Genomic DNA, 20,858 nt, shown 5'->3' with positions numbered 1-20,858 from the left:
TTCTTCAGGACCCGATGGCCTGCATCCCAGGGTACTGAAGGAGGTGGCTCGGGAAATCGTGGATGCGCTGGTGATTATTTTCCAGAGTTCAATAGAATCGGGGTCGGTTCCTGAGGATTGGAGGGCAGCTAATGTTGTGCCACTTTTTAAGAAGGGTGGGCGGGAGAAAGCAGGAAATTATAGACCAGTTAGTCTGACCTCAGTGGTGGGAAAGATGCTGGAGTCTATTATAAAGGATGAAATTACGGCACATCTGGATAATAGTAACAGGATAGGACAGAGTCAGCATGGATTTATGAAGGGGAAATCATGCTTGACTAATCTTCTTGAATTTTTTGAGGATGTAACTCGGAAGATGGACGAGGGAGATCCAGTGGATGTACTGTACCTGGACTTTCAGAAAGCTTTTGATAAAGTCCCACACAAGAGGTTAGTGAGTAAAATTAGGGCGCACGGGATTGGGGGCAAAGTACTAGATTGGATAGAGAATTGGTTGGCTGATAGGAAACAAAGGGTAGTGATTAACGGCTCCATTTCGGAATGGCAGGCAGTGACCAGTGGGGTACCGCAGGGATCCGTGCTGGGACCGCAGCTTTTTACAATATATGTAAATGATATAGAAGATGGTATCAGCAATAACATTAGCAAATTTGCTGATGACACAAAGCTGGGTAACAGGGTGAAATGTGAGGAGGATGTTAGGAGATTACAGGGTGACCTGGACAAGTTAGGTGAGTGGGCAGATGCATGGCAGATGCAGTTTAATGTGGATAAATGTCTGGTTATCCACTTTGGTGGCAAGAACAGGAAGGCAGATTACTACCTCAATGGTATCAAATTAGGTAAAGGGGCTGTTCAGAGAGATCTGGGTGTTCTTGTCCACCAGTCAATGAAGGCAAGCATGCAGGTACAGCAGGTCGTGAAGAAGGCTAATAGCATGCTGGCCTTCATAACAAGAGGGATTGAGTATAGAAGCAAAGAGGTGCTTCTGCAGCTGTACAGGGCCCTGGTGAGACCACACCTGGAGTACTGTGTACAGTTCTGGTCTCCAAATTTGAGGAAAGACATTCTGGCTATTGAGGGAGTGCAGCGTAGGTTCACGAGGTCAATTCCTGGAATGGCAGGATTGCCTTACACGGAAAGACTGGAGCGACTGGGCTTGTATACCCTTGAGTTTAGAAGACTGAGAGGGGATCTGATTGAAACGTATAGGATGATGAAAGGATTGGACACTCTCAAGGCAGGAAACATATTTCCGCTGATGGGGGAGTGCCGAACCAGAGGACACAACTTAAAAATACGGGGTAGACCATTTAGGACAGAGATGAGGAGAAACTACTTCACCCAGAGAGTGGTGGCTGTGTGGAATGCTCTGCCCCAGAGGGCAGTGGAGGCCCAGTCTCTGGATTCTTTTAAGAAAGAATTGGATAGAGCTCTTAAAGATAGTGGAGTCAAGGGGTATGGAGATAAGGCTGGAACAGGATACTAATTAGGAATGATCAGCCATGATCATATTGAATGGCGGTGCAGGCTCGAAGGGCAGAATGGCCTACTCCTGCATCTATTGTCTATTGTCTATTCAAAGGACATTACTGAACCAGATGAGGTTCTTTCCCCGACAATCAGACAGCAATAGAGATGTACAACATGGAAACAGTCCCTTCGTCCAACCCGTCTATGCCAACCAGATATCCCAACCCAATCTAGTCCCACCTGCCAGCACCCGGCCTATATCCTTCCAAATCCTTCCTATTCATATACCCATCCAAATGCCTCTTAAATGTTGTAATTGTACCAGCCCCCACCACTTCCTCTGGCAGCTCATTCCATACACATACCACCCTCTGTGTGAAAAGGTTGCCCCTTAGGTCTCTTTTGTACCTTTCCCCTCTCACCCTAAACTTATGCCCCTCTAGTTCTGGACTCCTCAACCAGGGAAAAGACTTTGTATATTTATCCTATCCATGCCCCTCATAATTTTGTAAACCTCTATAAGGTCACCCCTCAGCCTACGACACTTCAGGGAAAACAGCCCCAGCCTGTTCAGCCTCTCCCTATAGCTCAGATCAGTGAGGTAAAAACAATGACTGCAGATGCTGGAAACCAGATTCTGCATTAGTGGTGCTGGAAGAGCACAGCAGTTCAGGCAGCATCCAAGGAGCAGCGAAATCGACGTTTCGGGAAAAAGCCCTTCATCAGGAATAAAGGCAGTGAGCCTGAAGCGTGGAGAGATAAGCTAGAGGAGGGTGGGGGTGGGGAGAGAGTAGCATAGAGTACAATGGGTGAGTGGGGGAGGGGATGAAGGTGATAGGTCAAGGAGGGGAGGGTGGAGTGGATAGGTGGAAAAGGAGATAGGCAGGTCGGACAAGTCCGGACAAGTCATGGGGACAGTTACTGAGCTGGAAGTTTAGAACGAGGGTGAGGTGGAGGAAGGGGAAATGAGGAAACTGTTGAAGTCCACATTGATGCCCTGGGGTTGAAGTGTTCCGAGGCGGAAGATGAGGCGTTCTTCCTCCAGGCGTCTGGTGGTGAGGGAGCGGCGGTGAAGGAGGCCCAGGACCTCCATGTCCTCCGCAGAGTGGGAGGGGGAGTTGAAATGTTGGGCCACGGGGCGGTGTGGTTGATTGGTGCGGGTGTCTCGGAGATGTTCCCTAAAGCGCTCTGCTAGGAGGCGCCCAGTCTCCCCAATGTAGAGGTGACCACATCGGGAGCAACGGATACAATAAATGATATTGGTGGATGTGCAGGTGAAACTTTGATGGATGTGGAAGGCTCCTTTAGGGCCTTGGATAGAGGTGAGGGAGGAGGTGTGGGCGCTGGTTTTACAGTTCCTGTGGTGGCAGGGGAAAGTGCCAGAATGGGAGGGTGGGTCATAGGGTGGTGTGGACCTGACCAGGTAGCTACCTGGATTACACCTCTTCCCACCCTATCTCTTGCAACAATGCCATCCTGTATTCCCAATTTCTCCACCTCCGCCGGATCTGCTCCCAGGAGGACCAGTTCCACCATAGAACACACCAGATGGCCTCCTTCTTTAGAGACCTCCTTCTATTTCCACCACCTCCACACAGACCCCACCACCAGGGATATATTTCCCTCCCCACCCCTTTCCGCCTTCCGCAAAGACCGTTCCCTCTGTGACTACCTGGTCAGGTCCACACCCCACTATGACCCACCCTCCCATTCTGGCACCTTCCCCTGCCACCGCAGGAACTGTAAAACCTGTGCCCACACCTCCTCCCTCACCTCTATCCAAGGCCCTAAAGGAGCCTTCCACATCCATTAAAGTTTTACTTGCACATCCACTAATATCATTTATTGTATCCGTTGCTCCCAATGCGGTCTCCTCTACATTGGGGAGACTGGGCGCCTCCTAGCAGAGCGCTTTAGGGAACATCTCTGGGACAACCGCACCAATCAACCAAACCACCCCGTGGCCCAACATTTCAACTCCCCCTCCCACTCTGCCGAGGACATGGAGGTCCTGGGCCTCCTTCACCGCCGCTCCCTCACCACCAGACGCCTGGAGGAAGAATGCCTCATCTTCATCCTCGGAACACTTCAACCCCAGGGCATCAATGTGGACTTCAACAGTTTCCTCATTTCCCCTTCCCCCACCTCACCCTAGTTCCAAACTTCCAGCTCAGTTACTGTCTCCTTGACTTGTCCGGACTTGTCCTACCTGCCTATCTCCTTTTCCACCTATCCACTCCACCCTCTCCTCCCTGACCTATCACCTCCATCCCCTCCCCTACTCACCCATTGTACTCTATGCTACTCTCTCCCCACCCCCACCCTCCTCTCGCTTATCTCTCCACGCTTCAGGCTCACTGCCTTTATTCCTGATGAAGGGCTTTTGTCTGAAACGTCGATTTCGCTGCTCGTTGGATGCTGCCTGAACTGCTGTGCTCTTCCAGCACCATTAATCCAGTAACCTACATACCCTTCAGTTTATTATCATCCATGGGCCTATCCAAGAGTCACTTAAGTGTCCCTCATGTAACTGACTCTACACCCACCGCTGGCAGTGCCTTCCACATCTCCCCTTCCCCCCCTACTCTCTGTGTAGAGAACCTCCCTCTGACATCTCCCCAAACCCCCCTCCAATCACATTAAAATTATGCCCCCCTCGTGATTGCCATTTCCACCCTGGGAAAATGTCTCTGCCTATCCACCCTGTCTATGCCTCTCACCATCCTGTACACCTCTGTCAAATCACCTCTCATCATTCTTCGCTCCAATGAGCTCCCTCGACGTTTCCTCATAAGACACACCTTCCAGTCCAGGCAGCATCCTGGGAAATCTCCTCTGCACCCTCTCTAAACCTTCCAGATCCTTCCTATAATGAGGCGACCAGAACTGGACCCTATCAACTTGGGTTTTGACAGATCTATGGACGTGGACCCCAAAAAGATCCCTCTGTTCCTCCACACTGCCAAGAATCCTGCCTTTAACCCTGTAATCTGTATTCAAACTAAACCTTCCAAAGTGAATCCCTTCACACTTTTCCAGGTTGAAGTCCATCTGCCACTTCTCAGCCCAGCTCTCCATCCTGTCAATGTCCTGGTGCAGCCTACAACAGGCCTCCAGACTATCCACAACTCCACCCACCTTCATGTTATCAGCAAACTCACTAACCCACCCTTTCACTTCCTCATCCAAGTCATTTATAAAGATCACAAAGAGCAGAGGTCCCAGAACCCATCCCTGTGGAACCCCACTGGTTACTGAGCTCCAGGCTGAATACCTTCCCTCTCCCACCACCCTCTGTCTCCATTGGGCCAGCCCATTCGGGATCCAGACAGACTGGTTTCCCTGTATCCCATACCTCCTTACTTTCTGTTAAAATTCATATACACCACATCCACTGCTCTACCTTCATCAACCTGTTTTGTCACATCCTCAAAGAATTCAAGAAGGTTTGTGAGGTATGACCTGCCTCTCTCAAAGCCCTGCTGACTATCTCCAATCAAACTATGGCTTTCCAAGTAATCATAAATCCTCTCTCTCAGAATCCTCTCCAACACTTTGCCCACCATGGAAAAGTGGATTTAGAGAGTTTGGAAGGAAGTTTAAAAGAAGGACTCGAGGATAGTAATCTCAGGATTGCTACCAGTGCCACATGCTAGTGAGGCTAGGAATAGGGAGCCAGTGCAGATGAACACGTGGCTGCAGGGCTGCTGAGGGAGAGAGAGCTTCATATATGTGGATCACTGGGATAGGTCGAGAGAAGGTGGGACCTGTACAAGGTGAGTTTGCACCTGAACAGGAGGGGCAGCAATATCCTGGGTGGGAAGTTTGCTAGAACTCTTCAGGTGCAGTCACTTTATTGGGAGTTTTGTATAGGCCCCCCTAATCGCGTGAGAGAGATGGAAGAACACATTGGACAGCAGATTTTGGAAAGGTGCAGCTGTAACAGGGTTGTTGTTATGGGTGACATTAACTTCCCCAATATTGACTAGAACCTCCTACTTCAAATAGTTTGGATGGAGCAGTTTTTGTCAGGTGTGTCCAGGAAGGGTTCCTAACTTAGTATGTAGACAGGCCGGCCGGGGGGGGGGGTCAGGCCACATTGGATTTGGAGGATTTTTGACATTAGATTACTTACAGTGTGGAAACAGGCCCTTCAGCCCAACAAGTCCACACTGACCCGCCGAAAAGCAACCCACCCAGACCCATTAGCCTAGGTTTACCCCTTCACCTAACACTACGGGCAATTTAGCATGGCCAATTCACCTGACCTGCACATCTTTGGACTGTGGGAGTGAGGACAAGAACAGGAAGCTATGGCAGACAACTGTGTGGCTGAAGAGTTGGTGTAGGGGCAGGGTTTCAGATTTGTGGATCACTGGGTTCTCTTCTGAGGAAGGTACGATCTGTACAAAAGGGACACCTGAACTCGACAGGGACCAATATCCTTGGAAACAGGTTTGAGAGAGCTGTTAGAGAAGGGGGCTGGGAGCCACAGCATCAGGTCAGAAGATGCAGCAGTTGGTGTCAGAGTAGATGCAACATGCAGAGAGACTGTGAGGAAGGATAGACTATACTGCTGGCACTATTCCTGTAGACAATGACAGCATAAAGATCAAAGCCAAAGGCTTTGCAATCTCTTCCCTGGCTTCCCAGAGAATCCTGGGATAAATCCCATCCAGCCCAGGGGACTTACCTCTTTTCACACTTTCCAGAATTGCTAACAGCTCCTCCTTGTGAACCTCAATCCTGTGTAGTCTAGTAGCCTGCATCTCAGTATTCTCCTCAACTACATTGTCTTTTTCCAGTGTGAATACCAATGAAAGTTATTCATTTAGGGCTTCTCCAATCTGCTCTGACTCCACGCACAACTCCCCACTACTGTCTGTGAATGGCCTTAACCTTACTTGAGTCATTCTTGTATTCCTGATATACCTACAGAAAGCTTTAGGGTTTTCCTTGATCCTATCTGTCAATGACTTCTCATGTCCCCTCCTGGCTCTTCTTAGCTCTCTCTTTAGGTCTTTCCTGGCTAACTTGTAACCCTCAAGTGCCCTAACTGAGCCTTCACATCTCATCCTAACATAAACCTTCTTCTTCCTCTTGACAAGAGATTCAACGTCTTTAGTAAAGCATGGTCCCCTCACTTGACCACTTCCTCCCTGCCTGACAGGTAGATACTTATCAAGGACACGCAGTAGCTGTTCCTTGAACAAGATCCACATTTCAATTGTGCCCATCCCCTGCAGTTTCTTTCCCCAACTTATGCATCATAAATCTTGCCTAATCGTCTCATAATTGCCTTTCCCCTAGCTATATCTCTTGCCCTGCGGTACTTACCTATTCCTTTCCATTGCTAAAGTAAACATAACTGAATTGTGGTCACGATCACCAAAGTGCTCACCTGTCTCCAAATCTAACACCTGGCCGGGTCCATGACCAAATCTAATGTGGCCTCGCCCCTTGTTGGCTTGTCTACATACTGTGACAGGAAACCATTCTGCACACATTGGACAACAACTAATCTATCCAAAGTGCTTGAACTATAGTATTCCCAGTCAATATTTGGGAAGTTGAAGTCTCCCATAACAACGACCTTGTTACTCTCACTCCTATCCAGGATCATCTTTGCTATCCTTTCCTCTACATCTTTTTGTTTAGATTAGATTAGATTCCCTACAGTGTGGAAACAGGCCCTTCAGCCCAACCAGTCCACACCGACCCTCCGAAGAGTAACCCACCCAGACCCATTTCCCTCTGACTAATGCACCTAACACTATAACACTAGGGGCAATTTAGCATGGCCAATTCACCTGACCTGCAAAACTTTGGACTGTGGGAGGAAACCGGAGCACCCGGAGGAAACCCACTCAGACATGGGGAGAATGTGCAAACTCCACACAATCAGTCACCCGAGGCTGGAATTGAACCCAGGACCCTGGTGCTATGAGGCAGCAGTGCTAACCACTGAGCCACTGTGCCACCTCTCCGCCCCTCCAAACTTTTCGGAAGGTGACCTCTCCTTTCCTGTTTCTAACCTGAGCCCATAATACCTCAGTAGATGAGTCCTCAAACTTCCTTTCTGCCGCTGTAATACTGTCCTTGACTATGTTTAAAAATCCCACAACACCAGGTTATAGTCCAACAGGTTTAATTGGAAACACACTAGCTTTCGGAGCGATGCTCCTTCATCAGGTGATTGTGGAGGGCTCGATCCTAACACAGAATTTAGAGCAAAAATTTACAATGTGATGTAACTGAAATTATACATTGAAAAATTGATTGTCTGTTAAGCCTTTCATCTGTTAGAATACCGTGATAGTTTCACTTCTTTCATGTGTAAATCACAAAACCCTTTTTTTAAAAGTTGCATTCTCGGGTTAGCTGTTAACAATGGTGATAGCGAGACAATATGTTGAAGGTGTTAGTCCCCTGTGTTCTCTGTCTATGACCTGATGTTTAGATTGATTCCAATCTAAAAAGTGAGAGAACAGAGTTTTACATAAATTCATGCAGTTTTTGAGCTCAGTGGGGAATCTATGGAATTCACTACCACAGATGGCTGTGGAGGCCTGGTCATTGAGTATATTTCAGACTGAGAGAGAGAATTTCTTGAGTATCAAGAGAATCAAGGGTTACAGGGAGAAAGCGGAAGAATGGGGATGAGAAACTTATCAGCCATGACTGAATGATGGAACAGATTTGATGGGCTGAATGGCCTAATTTCTGTTCCTGTGTCTTGGCTAAAGTAGACTGGAAACAAAGATTTTAGAGTGGAGGACTTTCCAAGGTGCTCAGCAAAAGTATATTCCAGCGAAAAGGAAGGACTGTGAGAAAAGGGATAATGTGCCCTGGGTGGCTCAGGAAATAAAGGAGGTTAACAAATTGAAAGGAGGCATATAAAGTAGCCAAGAACAGCAAGAAGCTAGAAGATTGGGAAAACTTTAAAGGTCAACAGAAAGCCACAAAAAGAGCTGTAATGAAAGGTAAGATAGAGTATGAGAAAAAAACAAGCACAGAATATAAAGACAGATAGCAAACGATTCTATAAATATATCAAACGACAAAGAGTGGCTAAAGTAAATGTTGGACCTTTCGAGGATGAGAAAGGGTAGTTAGTCATGGGATAAGATGAAATGGCCAAGGTATTGAACATGTATTTTGTATTAGTCTCACAGTGGAGGACACTAATAACATACCAGTAATTGACAAAGAGACAAAGGTAGGTGAGGACCTGGGAACAATTATTATCATGGAAGAGGTAGTGTTGGGCAAGCTGATGGAGCTAAAGGATAGACAAGTCTCCTGGCCCTGATGGAATGCATCCCAGGGTACTGGAAGAGATGGCAGGAGAAATGGCAGGTGAACTGGCAGTAATTTTCCAAAATTTGCTGGATTCTGGGGCAGTTTCAGCAGATTGGAAAACAGCAAATGTGACATCAGTGTCTAAAATGGGTGGTAGACAAAAAAAAAGGGAATTATAGACCAGTTAGCTTAACTTCTGCAGTGGGGAAGATGCTTGAGTCTTATTATCAAGGAAGAAATAGCAGGGCATCTTGATATAAAATTGTCCCATTGTACAGACGCAGTGTGAGTTCATGAAGGGCAGGTCCTGCTTCACAAATCTTTTGGAATTCTATGAAGACATTATGAACACGGTGGACAATGGGGACCCAGTAGATGTGGTGTATCTATATTTCCAAAAGGTCTTTGACAAGGTGCCGCACATGAGGCTGCTGTGTAAGATAAAGATGCATGGTGTTACAAATAAATCTTTTAACAATAGAAAGGGATGGGTATATAGCTGGGGGAAAGGCAATTATGATACAATTAGGCAATATTTAGAATGCATTGGATGGGGAAAGAAACTGCAGGGGATGGGCACAAATGAAGTGTGGAGCTTGTTCAAGGAACAGCTACTGCAGGCCCTTGATAAGTATGTACCTGTCAGAGAGGTTGAATTGAATTGAATTTATTGTCACGTATACCCAGGCAGAGTAAAAAGCTTTGTCTTGCAAGCAAAGGTCGATGTGAGAACCGTGGTTTGCTGAGGAAGGTGAATCTCTTGTCAAGAGGAAGAAGAAGCACTTCAGAGTTACAAGTTAGCCAGGAAAGCACAAAAGTAAGGGTTAAGAAGACCCAGGAGGGGACATGAGAAATCATTAGTGGATAGGATCAAGGAAAACCCTAAAGTTTTCTGTAGGTATATCAAGATGAAAAGAATGACTAGAGTAAGATTAGGGCCAATCAAGGACGATGGGACTGGGAGGTTGTGTGTGGAGTCAGAGAAGGTGGGGAAGCGCAAAATGAATATTTTTCATCAAGAGAAAACGACAATGTTGCTGAGGAGAATACTGAGATACAGGCTACAATACGAGATGGGATTAAGGTTCACAAGGAGGAGAAGTTAGCAATTCAGGAAAGTGTAAAAACTGATAGGTCCCCGGGCTGGATGGGATTTATCCTAGGAGTCTCTGGGAAGCCAGGGAGGAGATTGCATATCCTTTGGCTAGAAGACTGGAGGATAGCAAATGTTGTTCCCTTGTTCAAGAAGGGGAGTAGAGACAACCCTGGTAATTATAGACCAGTGAGCTTTACTTCGGTTGTGGGTAAAGTGTTTGAAAAAGTTATAAGAGATAGGATTTATAATCATCTCAATAGGAATAAGTTGATTAGGGATAGTCAACACGGTTTTGTGAAGGGTATGTTGTGCCTCACAAACATTATTGAGTTCTTTGAGAAGATGATCAAATAGGTAGATGAGGGTAAACCGGTTGATGTGGTGTATATGGATTTCAGTAAAGTGTTTGGTAAGGTTCCCCACTGTAGGCTATTGTAGAAAATACAGAGACATGGGATTGAGGGTGATTTAGTGGTTTGGATCAGAAATTGGCTAGCTGAAAAAAGACAGAGGGTGGTGGTTGATGGGAAATGTTCATCCTGGAGTCCAGTTACTAGTGGTGTCCCGCAAGGGTCAATGTTGGGTCCACTGCTGTTCGTCATTTTTATAAACGACCTGGATGAGGGCGTACAAGGATGGATTAGTAAATTTGCGGGTGACTCAAAGATCAGTGGAGTTATGGATAGTGTTGAAAGATGTTGTAGGTTACAGAGGGACATAGATAAGCTGCAGAGCTGGGCTGAGAGGTGGCAAATGGAGTTTAATGCGGACAAGTGTGAGGTGATTCACTTTGGTCTGAGTAACAGGAATGCAAAGTACTGGGCTAACGGTAAGATTTTTGGTAGTGTGGATGAGCAGAGAGATCTCGGTGTCCAGGTACATAGATCCCTGAAAGTTGCCACCCAGATCGATCGGGTTGTTAGTGCATACAGTGTTTTAGCTTTTATTAATAGAGGGATCGAGTTCCGGAACGATGAGGTCATACTACAGCTGTACAAATCTCTGGTGCGGCCACACTTGGAGTATTGTGTACAGTTCTGGTCACTGCATTATAGGAAGGATGTGGAAGCTTTGGAAAGGGTGCAGAGGAGATTTACTAGGATGTTGCCTGGTATGGAGGGAAGGTCTTATGAGGAAAGGCTGAGGGACTTGAGGCTGTTTTGTTGGAGAGAAGAAGGTTGAGAGGTGACTTAATATAGACATATACGATAATCAGAGGGATAGAAGGGGTAGCCATGGGCACACGTATGGGCCCCAGCTATGCCTGTCTCTTTGTTGGCTACATAGAGCAGTTGATCTTCCGTAATTACACCGGCACCACTCCCCACCTCTTCCTCCGCTACATTGATGACTACATTGGCACCACCTCGTGCTCCCGCGAGGAGGTTGAGCAATTCATCAACTTCACCAACACATTCCACCCTGACCTTAAATTTACCTGGACCATCTCGGACACCTCCCTCCCCTTCCTGGACCTCTCCATCTCCATTAGTTACGACCGACTTGACACCAACATTTTTTACAAACCCACCAACTCCCACAGCTACCTGGATTACACCTCTTCCCACCCTACCTCTTGCAAAAATGCCATCCCGTATTCCCAATTCCTCTGCCTCCGCCAGATCTGCTCCCAGGAGGACCAGTTCCACCACAGAACACACCAGATGGCCTACTTCTTTAGAGACCGCAACTTCCCTTCCCACGTGGTTAAAGATGTTCTCCAAACATCTCATCCATGAAAAATAAAGGAGAACCCTAAAATTTTCTACAGGTATGTGAGGAATAAAAGGATGACTAGGGTAGGAATAGGGCCAGTCAAAGACAGAAGAGGGAGGTTGAGTGTGAACCCTGTGGAGATCGGAGAGGTGCTAAATGAACATTTCTCATCGGTTTTCACTCAGGGAAAGGAGAATATTGCAGAGGAGAAGACTGAGGTACAAGATACTAGACTAGGAAGAATAGAGGTTAGTTACGAACAGGTGTTATCAATTCTAGAAGGAGTGAAAGTAGACAAGTCCCCTGGGCCAGATGGGATTTATCCGAGGATTCTCTGGGAAGCTAGGGAGGAGATAGCAGAGCCTTTGCCTTTGATATTTGAGTCATCATTGTCTACAGGTTTAGTACCTGTGAACTGGAGGATTGCAAATGTTGTGCCCTTGTTCAAGAAGGGCAGCAGAGATGACCCAGGTAATTATAGACCAGTGAGCCTTACCTCTGTTGTAGGAAAGGTTTTGGAAAGGATTCTAAGAGATAAGATTTATAATCATCTAGCAAGCAACAATTTGATTTCAGATAGTCAACATGGTTTTGTCACGGGCAGGTTGTGTCTCACAAACCTCATTGAGTTTTTTGAGAAGGTGACCAAGCATGTAGATGAGGGTAGGGCAGTTGACGTGGTATACATGGACTTCAGTAAAGCCTTTGATAAGGTTCTACATGGTAGGCTGTTGGAGAAAATGCAGAGGCATGGAATTGAGGGTGATTTAGCAGTTTGGTTTAGAAACTGGCATTCTGAAAGAAGGCAGCGAGTGGTGGGTGATGGAAGATATTCAGCTTGGAGTCCGGTTACTAGTGGTGTGGCACAAGGATCTGTTTTGGGACCACTGCTGTTTGTAATTTTTATAAATGACTTAGACGCAGGCATAGATGGATGGATTAGTAAATTTGCAGATGACACTAAAGTCTCGGCCTTTTCTCGTTGGAACGGCGAAGGATGAGGGGTGACTTGATAGAGGTTTATAAGATGATCAGAGGAATAGATAGAGTAGACAGTCAGAAACTTTTTCCCCGGGTACAACAGAGTGTTACAAGGGGACATAAATTTAAGGTGAAGGGTGGAAGGTATAGGGGAGATGTCAGGGGTGGGTTCTTTACCCAGAGAGTGGTGGGGGCATGGAATGCGCTGCCCGTGGGAGTGGTAGAATCAGAATCATTGGCGACCTTTAAGCAGCATTTGGATAGGTACATGGATGGGTGCTTAATCTAGGTTAGAAGTTCGGCACAACTTCGTGGGCCGAAGGGCCTGTTCTGTGCTGTATTGTTCTATGTTCTATGTTCTATGTTCTATGTTCTAAAGTCGGTGGAGTAGTGGACAGTTTGGAAGAATGTTATAGGTTGCAGGGGGACTTGGATAAACTGCAGAATCGGGCTGAGAGCTGGCAAATGGAGTTCAATGCAGCTAAATGTGAGGAGATGCACTTTGGGAAGAATAACAGGAAGGCAAAGTACTTGGTCAATGGAAAGATTCTTGGTAGTGTGGATGTGCAGAGGGATCTAATTGTCCATGTACATAGATCCCTGAAAGTTGCCATCCAGGTGGATAGTGCTGTTAAGAAGGCATACGGTGTGTTAGGTTTCATTGGTAGAGGGATTGAGTTCCAGAGCCACAATATCATGCTGCAACTATACAAAACGCTGGTGTGGCCACACTTGGAATATTGTGTACTGTTCTGGTCACCCCATTACAGGAAGAATGTGGAAGCATTGGAAAAGATGCAGAGGAGATTTACCAGGATGTTGCCTGGTCTGGAGGGAAGGTCTTATGAGGAAAGGCTGAGGGACTTGGGTCTGTTCTCATTGGAAAGAAGGAGGTTAGGAGGGGATTTGATAGAGACATACAAGATGATCAGAGGATTAGATAGGGTAGACAGGGAAAGACTTTTTCCTAGGATGATGATGTCCCAGGGAGATTTAAACCAAACTTGGCTAAGCACATGGATGATTTTGGGATGGTGTAGGGGGACAAGCTGAGAAGAGTTCACAGGTCAGCGCAACATCAAGGGCCGAAGGGCCTGTTCTGCGCTGCATTGTTCTATGTTCTATGTCCTGCACCTCCGCCCTCAAACCCCATCCTTCCAACCGTAACAAGGACAGAACCCCCCCCTCTCTGGTGCTCACCTTCCACCCTACCAACTTCTGCATCATCCGCCGACATTTCCGCCACCTCCAAACGGACCCCACCACCTGAGATATATTTCCCTCCCACCCCTTTCCACAAGACCGTTCCCTCCGTGACTACCTGGTCAGGTCCACGCCCCCCTACAACACACCGTCCCATTCTGGCACTTTCCCCTGCCACCGAAGGAACTGTAAAACCTGCACCCACACCTCCTCCCTCACCTCTATCCAAGGCCCTAAAGGAGCCTTCCACATCCATCAAAGTTTTACTTGCACATCCACCAATATCATTTATTGTATCCGTTGCTCCCGATGCGGTCTCCTCTACATTGGGGAGACTGGACGCCTCCTAGCAGAGTGCTTTAGGGAACATCTCCGAGACACCCGCACCAATCAACCACACCGCCCCGTGGCCCAACATTTCAACTCCCCCTCCCACTCTGCCGAGGACATGGAGGTCCTGGGTCTCCTTCACCGCCGCTCCCTCACCACCAGACGCCTGGAGGAAGAACGCCTCATCTTCCGCCTCGGAATACTTCAACCCCAGGGCATCAATGTGGACTTCAACAGTTTCCTCATTTCCCCTTCCTCCTCCTCAGCAATAACATTAGCAAATTTGCTGATGACACAAAGCTAGGTGGTAGGGTGAAATGTGATGAGGATGTTAGGGGATTACAGGGTGACCTGGACAAGTTAGGTGAGTGGGCAGATGCATGGCAGATGCAGTTTAATGTGGATAAATGTCTGGTTATCCACTTTGGTGGCAAGAACAGGAAGGCAGATTACTACCTCAATGGTATCAAATTAGGTAAAGGGGCTGTTCAGAGAGATCTGGGTGTTCTTGTCCACCAGTCAATGAAGGCAAGCATGCAGGTACAGCAGGTCGTGAAGAAGGCTAATAGCATGCTGGCCTTCATAACAAGAGGGATTGAGTATAGAAGCAAAGAGGTGCTTCTGCAGCTGTACAGGGCCCTGGTGAGACCACACCTGGAGTACTGTGTACAGTTCTGGTCTCCAAATTTGAGGAAAGACATTCTGGCTATTGAGGGAGTGCAGCGTAGGTTCACGAGGTCAATTCCTGGAATGGCAGGATTGCCTTACACGGAAAGACTGAAGCGACTGGGCTTGTATACCCTTGAGTTTAGAAGACTGAGAGGGGATCTGATTGAAACGTATAGGCTTATGAAAGGACTGGACACTCTGGCAGGAGGGAACATATTTCCGTTGATGGGGGAGTGCCGAACCAGAGGACACAACTTAAAAATACGGGGTAGACCATTTAGGACAGAGATGAGGAGAAACTACTTCACACAGAGAGTGGTGGCTGTGTGGAATGCTCTGCCCCAGAGGGCAGTGGAGGCCCAGTCTCTGGATTCTTTTAAGAAAGAATTGGATAGAGCTCTTAAAGATAGTGGAGTCAAGGGGTATGGAGATAAGGCTGGAACAGGATACTAATTAGGAATGATCAGCCATGATCATATTGTATGGCGGTGCAGGCTCGAAGGGCAGAATGGCCTACTCCTGCATCTATTGTCTATTGTCTATTGTCTATTGTCCTCACCCTAGTTCTAAACCTCCAGCTCAGTTACTGTCCCCATGACTTGTCCGGACTTGTCCTACCTGCCTATCTCCCTTCCCACCTATCCGCTCCACCCTCCTCCCTGACCTATCACCTCCATCCCCTCCCCCATTCACCTATTGTACTCTATGCTACTTTCTCCCCACCCCCATCCCCCTCTCATTTATCTCTCCACTCTGCAGGCTCCCTGCCTCATTCCTGATGAAGGGCTTTTGTCCGAAACGTCGATTCTCCTGCTCCTCGGATGCTGCCTGACCTGCTGTGCTTTTCCAGCACCACTCTGATCTTGACTCTGATCTCCAGCATCTGCGGTCCTCAGTTTCACCCTACTTGCAACAGTAATAGACTCGCCACCTTTAAGGGCATTTAAATGGTCAATGGATAAACATCTGGATGAGAATGGAATAGTGTGGGTTAGATGGACTTCAGATTGGTTCCACAGGTTGGTGCAACATTGAGGGCAGAAGGGCCTGTACTATGCTGTAATGTTCAGTGTTCTATATTCTATTAGAATGGATAGAGGATTGGTTGACTGACAGGAAGCAAAGAGTGGGGAATAAATGAGTGCTATTCTAGCTGGCAATCAGTTACTAGTGGTGTGCCTCAGGGATCAGTGTTGGGGTTGCAATTATTTACAATTTATATGGACGATTTGGAGTTGGGGACCACATGTCAAAATTTGCAGATGACTCAAAGATGAGCAGCGGAGCAAAGTGCGCAGAGACCTTGGAGTGTAGATTCATAACTCCTTGAAAGTGGAGTCACAGGTAGATAGGATAGTGAAGGCGGCGTTTGGTATGCTTTCCTTTATTGGTCAGAGTATTGAGTACAGGAGTTGGGAGGTCATGTTGCAGCTGTACAGGACATTGGTTAGGCCACTGTTGGAATATTGTGTGCAATTCTGGTCTCCTTCCTATCGGAAAGATGTTGTGAAACCTGAAAGGGTTCAGAAAAGATTTACAAGGATGTTGCCAGGGTTGGAGGATTTGAGCTACAGGGAGAGGCTGAACAGGCTGGGGCTGTTTTCCCTGGAGCGCGGAGGCGGAGGGGTGACCTTATAGAGGTTTATAAAATCATGAGGGGCATGGATAGAATAAATAGGCAAAATCTTTTCCCTGGGTCGGGGAGTCCAGAACGAGAGGGCATAGGTTTAGGGTGAGAGGGGAAAGATATAAAAGAGACCTAAGGGGCAACCTTTTCACACAGAGGGTGGTACGTGTATGGAATGAGCTGCCAGAGGATGTGGTGGAGGCTGGTACAATTGCAACATTTAAAAGGCATTTGGATGGGTATCTGAATAGGAAGGGTTTGGAGGGGTATGGGCCGGGTGCTGGCAGGTGGGACTAGATTGGGTTGGGATATCTGGTCAGCATGGACGGGTTAGACCGAAGGGTCTGTTTCCATGCTATACATCTCTATGACTCTATGACTGTAAAACTTTGTAGAGAAACATAGATACATTGAGTGAGTGGGCAAAGGTCTGGCAGATGGAATACAATGTTAGTAAATGTGAAGTCATCCGGTTTGGTCGGGGTAACAGTAAAATAGATTATTACTTGAATGGTAAAAGTTGCAGCATGATGCTGTGCAGAGGGACCTGGGTGTCCTTGTACATGAATCACAGGAGGTTGGTCTGTAGGTACAACAGGTCATTAGGAAGGCACATGGCATTTTATCCTTCATTGCTAAAGGGGTTGTGTTTAAAAACAGGGAGGTTATGTTACAGCTGTACAAGGTGCTGGTGAGGCCACACCTGGAGTATTGTGTACAATTTTGGTCTCCTTACTTGAGAAAGGATGTACTGACACTGGAGGGGGTACAGAGGAGGTTCACTAGGTTAATTCCAGAGGTGAGGGGGTTGGCTCATGAGGAGAAACTGAGGTGAATGGGATTATATTCATTTTAATTTAGTAGAATGAGGGGGGATCTGATAGAAACAGATAATTCCGAAGGGGATCGATAAATTGAAGTAGAGAAGATGTTTCCACTGGTGAGTGAGACTAGGACAAGAGGGCATGGTCTCAAGGTTAGAGGGAGCAGGTTTAGGACTGAACTGAGAAGGAACTTCTTCACCAGAGGGTTGTTAATCTAAGGAATTCCCTGCCCAGGGAAGTAGTTAACGCTACTTCACTGATCACTTTTAAAGCTAAGATAGATTTTTTTAAAAAATAAAGGAATTAACGGATGTGGTGAGGGCGGGTAAGTGGAGCTGAGGCCATGAAAAGGTCAGCCATGATTGTATTGAATGGCAGAATGGGCTTGTAGGGCCGAACGGCCTACTCCTGCTCCTGGTTCTGATGTTCTTATAATTTAAACTCCATTTGCCATTTCTCAGCCCACTTCCCCACCTGATCAAAATCCTACTGCAATTTCTAATAATCTTCCTCACTGTCCAAAATACCACCTATTTTAGTGTCATTTGCAAACTTACGAGTATTGCCTTCCATATTCTCATCCAAATTATTGATACAGATAAGAAACAGCAAAGGGCCCAGCACCAATCCCTGAGGCACTCCACTAGTCACAGGACTCCAGTCCAATAAGCAGCCTTCCACTACTACCCTCTGCTTCCTACCATCAAGCCAATTGTTAGGTTAGATTACTTACAGTGTGGAAACAGGCCCTTCGGCCCAACAAGTCCACACCGACCCGCCGAAGCGCAACCCACACAGACCCATTCCCCTACATTCACCCCTTCACCTAACACTACGGGTAATTTAGCATGGCCAATTCACCTAACCTGCACATCTTTGTGACTGTGGGAGGAAACCGGAGCACCCGGAGGAAACCCACGCAGACACGGGGAGAAGGTGCAAACTCCACACAGTCAGTCGTCTGAGGCGGGAATTGAACCCGGGTCTCTGGCGCTGTGAGGCAGCAGTGCTAACCATTGTGCCACCGTGCCAATTGTGTCTCCAATTTTCAACCCCCCCCCTAGATTCCATGCGATCTAACTTTCCAGAGCAGACTACCTTATCAAAGGCCTGACTGACATCTATATTGACTACATCTACTGCCCTGCCCTTATCAACCTTCCTGGTGTCTTCATCAAAGAACTCTAATAAATTTGTGAGACATGATCTCCCACTCACAAAGCCATGCTGACTGTTCCTAATCAAACCCTGTCTTTCCAAATGCATGTATATCTTATCCCTCAGAATCTTCTCAAGTAACTTCCCTTCCACAGGTTTACTGCTCTTCAGTTCGCAGGCTTTTCTTTGCAGCCCTTCTTGAAGAAGGGCACAACACTCACTCCCCTCCAGTCTTCCAGGAGCTCACCCGTGGCTGATGATGATGAAAAAATATCAGCTAGGGCCCCCCGCAATTTCTTCTCTGGCCTCTTGTAGTGTTCTTGGATATGTCAGGTCTGGGAGGAGAAAGTGAGGACTGCAGATACTGGAGATCAGAGCTGAAAATGTGTTGCTGGAAAAGCGCAGCAGGTCAGGCACCATCCAGGGAACAGGAGAATCAACGTTTCGGGCATAAGCCCTTCTTCAGGAATTCCTGAAGAAGGGCTTATGCCCAAAATGTCGATTCTCCTGTTCCTTGGATGCTGCCTGACCTGCTGCGCTTTTCCAGCACCACATTTTCAGCTCCATATCAGGTCTGGACCAGGTGATTTATGAGCGGCACGGTGGCACAGTGGTTAGAACTGCTGCCTCACAGCGCCAGAGACCCGGGTTCAATTCCTGCCTCAGGCGACTGACTGTGTGGAGTTTGCACATTCTCCCCGTGTCTGCGTGGGTTTCCTCCGGGTGCTCCGGTTTCCTCCCACAGTCCAAAGATGTGCAGGTCAGGTGAATTGGCCATGCTAAATTACCCGTAGTGTTAGGTAAGGGGTAAATGTAGGGAAATGGGTCTGTGTGGGTTGCGCTTCAGAGGGTCGGTGTGGACTTGTTGGGCTGAAGGGCCTGTTTCCACACTGTAAGTAATCTAATTTATCCACCTTCACACACTCTAATATATCCAACACCTCCTCTACTGTGATATGGACTGTCCCCAAGATATCATCACTAACCTTTCTAAATGTCCAAGTCTTCATGTCCTTCTCCACCATAAACACAGGGGAGTAATATTCAATGAGGTCCTCACCCATTTCCTACGTTCTACATATACATGCCCACTTTGATCCTTGAGAGGTCTACAGTGTAAAAACAGGCCCTTCAGCCCAACACTGGCCCTCCAAAGGGTAACCCACCCAGACCCTACTGCTCTACATTTACCCCTGACTAATGCACCTAACCTACACATCCCTGAACACAATGGGCAATTTAGCATGGCCAATTCACTTGACCTGCATATCTTTGGACTGTGGGAGGAAACTGGAGCACCCGGAGGAAACCCACGCAGACACGGGGAGAATGTGCAAACTCCACACAGACAGTCGCCCAAGGCTAGAATCGAACCTGGGTCCCTGGTGCTGTGAGGCAGCAGTGCTAACCACTGAGCCACTATGCCGCCAGATTCCTATTCTCTCTCTAGATATATTTTGTCATTTAACATACAAAAAGAATCTCTTTGGATTGACCTCATCTTCTCAGCCAAGGCCCCCCTTTGTGCCTTCCTATTTTCTCTTCAGTAAACTCCTGTATTCCCTGTAAAGCTCCAGGTACTCCTATGATCCCAGCTGCCTGTACCTGAGACATGACCTCCTTTTTTCTGATCAAAGCCTCAATATCCCTTGTCATCCAGGGTTCCCTGTTCCTGCCAACCTCGTCCTTCACCCTCACAGGAACATTGAGATCTTGAACGCTAGCTATCGCTTAAAGAGCTTTTAATGATATTGATTGAGTGGGGTTTATGCCAAGTCATGAGGTTTATTTGGACTTTCAGAAGGCTCTCAGACAAAGTCCCACATAAGATTAAAAGGGAAAAATTAAAATGTTTGGGACTGGGGATAGGATATTTAACTGGACTGAAAACTGGTTGGTGGATACACAATGTAGACACAGAGAGAGAAAGACACAGACACAGGGAGAACAAGTCCGAGATAGAGAGAGAGATATGTACAGAAACTCACAGAGAGTAAGACAAAGAAAGAGAGAGCCAGGGACAGTGAGTCACAGGGTCAGAAAGAGAGAGAGCAAGACACACACAGGTAAAGGGAGAACAAGTGTGTGAGACAGAGAGAGAGAGAGAGATACAGAGACCCACAAAAAGTGAGACAAAGACAGAGAGTTACATGAACACAAAGAGGGTTACAGATAGAGACACACTCAGGCATGTGAGACAGCAAGTGTGAGGCAGAGAGAGGGTGAAAGACAGAGAAAAATCACAGAAATACCGAAAGGCAGATATACAGGGAGAGTGAAAGCAAGACAGGGAGGCAGACAGAGTAAGTGACAGAGTGACATGGAAAGAGAGAGATAAAAGACAGTGAGAGTCAGAGACACAGAACAAGAGAGAGCAAGACAGAGGCACGTGCAGATACAGAGACAGTGTGTGAGGGACAGCAAGTGAGAGAGAGAGAGACAGAGAATCACCGAGAGAGTGCAAGAGGGCAGGACAAAG

General features: G+C 47.2%; 1 protein-coding gene across 10 annotated transcripts in view; it reads right to left on the bottom strand.

The window, feature by feature from the left end:
- Nucleotides 1-20,858, bottom strand: part of LOC140481781 (rho-related BTB domain-containing protein 1-like) — a 742,286-nt gene that overhangs the window by 309,079 nt on the left and 412,349 nt on the right. The window contains exon 1 of one of the 10 annotated variants that reach the window (XM_072578363.1): nucleotides 18,627-18,815. The exons of the other annotated variants lie outside the window; for them this stretch is intronic. The gene's annotated coding sequence lies outside the window, so the exon portion shown is untranslated. Of the gene's footprint in view, nucleotides 1-18,626; nucleotides 18,816-20,858 lie in introns of those variants that run through there. 10 annotated transcript variants of the gene reach the window in all.

Source organism: Chiloscyllium punctatum, chromosome 1, assembly GCF_047496795.1.
Source record: "Chiloscyllium punctatum isolate Juve2018m chromosome 1, sChiPun1.3, whole genome shotgun sequence".
NCBI lineage: Eukaryota > Metazoa > Chordata > Chondrichthyes > Orectolobiformes > Hemiscylliidae > Chiloscyllium > Chiloscyllium punctatum.
This window is presented reverse-complemented; position numbering and strand designations above follow the sequence as displayed.